We start from the raw sequence: 3,181 nt of genomic DNA, 5'->3' as shown, positions 1-3,181 counted from the left end.
CTACCACAAAAGAAGCAAAAAGTGCGGAAACTTGATTGAATCAGGATGTTGAGTGGATGGGGAAATACAAACTAGCAACATAAAAAGTTCATTGTCCAGCTGATTAACCGCTCATTTTCAATCTGATTATTACTTAAACTTTATTACACCTTCTTTACGAAATACAAAAATTTCGTACTAAAACTCAAAATCACAAAAACATGTAAATTTCTAACCTCCAACTCTCAGCTTTTTAGTACCACTAACTTCTATTATTATTATGAATTTCTTTCTAGTCTCCTTGTACATAATGTTTAACACAGGTTTTTGAAAATATCTCTTTTTAAAAACTTTCCTAACAACTAATGACTCAATACCACGGTGTTTGTAACCCCAGCAACCAATCCAAACACACCTAGAAGTCATACATGGATTCCCCCAGTCAAACACACCCCTGTGTGTAGGAAACACAGGGCAGCCTCAGATTATATGAGAGTGAAACCTGTGATTCATCTTTTCCACAGGTGAAGATTACTATCCTGAAGGATTCAGACCACTGTCAACAAGCTGAAGGAGCTGATGGGATTTCATTTCACTGGAATTATACCTCTTACATTATCATGTGAAAAGTAATGGGATACACTTTACTTGAAGTTACCTACATAAGAGTGACATGACACTGTCATGAACGTGTCATAAACATTATAAACAAGTCATAAACGTTGATGACATAACCCTTAGTGTCATTCGGTTTTGTCATGACGAGTTAGGGTTAGGGTTCATATGTCATGACTCTGTCATGTATTCATGACAATGTCATGTCACTCTTATGTAGAAGACTTTGTGTAAGTACCACTCAACCAAACATTGTCTAAACCCACACAACCAGAGATCCAAAACTTTCCAAAGATAGCACACACAGTATGTGCAACTATGGGTGAGTGAAATACTAAAACATATCAGTAGGCTATAAATATCATATAATGAGGAGCTGAAACAAGCACACGACACACAGTGTGAAATAAGAGGGAGTTTCTCAACAGGAGAGCTGTATGCCATACCAAAAATCCTCTTCATATAACTTCTGGTCATACCTTGGCTACTTTTTTAGGCTTTGAGTGGAAACCTCTCTGTACATATGACAGAGCCCTCTCTCCATCTGGTGGTCAGGGATGGCAATGCAAAGATGCTACCTGCTGGAGAAGGGAGATGTCACAAACAATGGAGATGGAGCTAAAACAATATTAAGACATGAAAAATCGTGCAGTTTTTGGAGGTAAAATGACTAGACAAAGTAGCCTAACAGCCCTATGGCCTGCACACAAACCTGATTTTAAAGCTTTTTATATTGGAACTATAATGTTGGTCCAGTTGAGCAGTTGAATGTTTTTCTCTTCCTTGTGGATGTAATTCTCCTCTTGTCTCCGTTACTTGAACAACCCATTTCAGGACAAGAATCCTTGCTAATCCCTTTTAGGGTTCAATAGCCAGTGTTGGGAGTAGGCTAGCCTACCCCGTTACAAAATTAACGCAAGTAGGCCAACATCCTTTTTCTGTAACGCAGTAATATAACGCATTACTAATTACATTTCGGTAATATACTCGCTACAATCTCAGTAACGCGAGTTACAACGTATTTTAACGCAACGTTTAGTTGTGTTTTCTTTTTTTAAGAATTCCCCAACGCCTCAAAACAGTTCTTCACAGGAAAAAAAAGCCGTGAATGTTATTTCCTGCTGCTGTATTCGATGGTTGAGGTGACTGCAGATACATTTGCGGGATGGATATTATTTTCTGGAGTTATTACGCTGCGCTGAAGGGAGCTTTCCCGTCTCTGTTCCCGTAGTCAGAGCCAGAACCGGAGACTGTACGAACAAGCCACAGACAGATATCAACATGTCGGGACTTAAAGTTTAGGGCTTGCTACGTGTAATATCATTACATTGTATCAGCCGTGGAGAGTTACTATCCATGGAATGGAATGGCTTCGAACGACTATTTACTGTTCAACATGCCGCAGTTTTACTAACAAGAAAGTGAGCAGACGGACATGTTTTGCTTCTCGCGTCTCATTCTCATCTCAGTAAGCTAGCAAGACAACCATATGTACGAAGAGTACACAACAACTTCCGTGTACGATACTTCAAAATAAAAGCACTTCCTGTGATTTTCGCCGTAAAACTAAATTACTGTTAAACAAATAAAGTTGTGTACATTTTCACATATCAGCTGTAAATAAAGAGATTTAATCACACTATTATTGACAATTTCCTTTAGGCTGATTTAAACAAAACAACATGAATTTCCTATTCAAGTGCTTTAAACAAATAATTTACAACAATGCTGTATACTTACAACTGTAAGGTTCTTTTAATTTAGTATTTTCATTCTCCTACTTGCCTATTATATGTTTTGGTTATCTTTTTTTTATAGCTGTAGTTACTTTGCATATTCATATTAATTGTACAATACATCAGGAAAGTGCCCATATTATGAAAAAAAACACTGGGATTTGGGGTGTTATGTCTCTGGTGCTTCCACACGCATACAAACTTGGAAAAAAAAAACTATTCATGCGGTTCTGAGTGAGATACGGTTTCTGAACGTCCTCTGCCTTCAGTTTCAGTGTGAGCTGTTCAGAATCGTCACTAGCCGAGACGAGGTGGCTAACCATAGCATGCTAGCTCGTTCTCAATGGCAAAACACTGCTACAACAGCCACTAGTTGACCATAATCTCCGAAAGAACTACTTCCTGTCCCTGTTCTGCAGGTATTCCACTAGTGGCCCTCGTCTAGAAGAAGTCTACCAGCTAATCCTGCCTTGGACTGTCAAAGTAGGAGAAAGCGTTATCTAGCTGATGGGATCTTATCTAGCTACTGCGCATGTGCGATTCCCAACAAAGATAGTATAGAAGTGAGATGTCTCACTGGAGCTAAACCAGAGACCTAAACACACAGGGTGAAAACAGGATCTGCAGCAATGTGCAGTACAACAAAAATATGGTGTTTTTTGAAAATGATACCATGTACCTATTCTGTTACAACCTCAAAATACAATTATGAACCTGAAAATAAGCATAATATGGGTGCTTGAATAATCTATGAAGTGGATAAATAGGAGCCTTTATTGATCCGGTGTTGAAATTCACACTAGCTGCTGAGTCAAACTTCTGCTGTTATTTTGGTGAAAGTAATTCAAAAG

General features: G+C 38.5%; 1 protein-coding gene across 1 annotated transcript in view; it reads right to left on the bottom strand.

The window, feature by feature from the left end:
• capgb (capping protein (actin filament), gelsolin-like b) overlaps positions 1-2,936 on the bottom strand; it is a 15,196-nt gene extending 12,260 nt beyond the window's left edge. Inside the window, exon 1 of the mRNA XM_032511289.1 lies at positions 2,926-2,936. The gene's annotated coding sequence lies outside the window, so the exon portion shown is untranslated. The remainder of the gene's footprint in view (positions 1-2,925) is intronic.
• Between the last annotated feature and the right edge of the window lie 245 nt (positions 2,937-3,181).

This window comes from Etheostoma spectabile, unplaced genomic scaffold (genome assembly GCF_008692095.1).
Source record: "Etheostoma spectabile isolate EspeVRDwgs_2016 unplaced genomic scaffold, UIUC_Espe_1.0 scaffold352, whole genome shotgun sequence".
NCBI lineage: Eukaryota > Metazoa > Chordata > Actinopteri > Perciformes > Percidae > Etheostoma > Etheostoma spectabile.
Note: the sequence above shows the minus strand (reverse complement) of the source record. Positions and strands in the feature narration are given on the sequence as shown.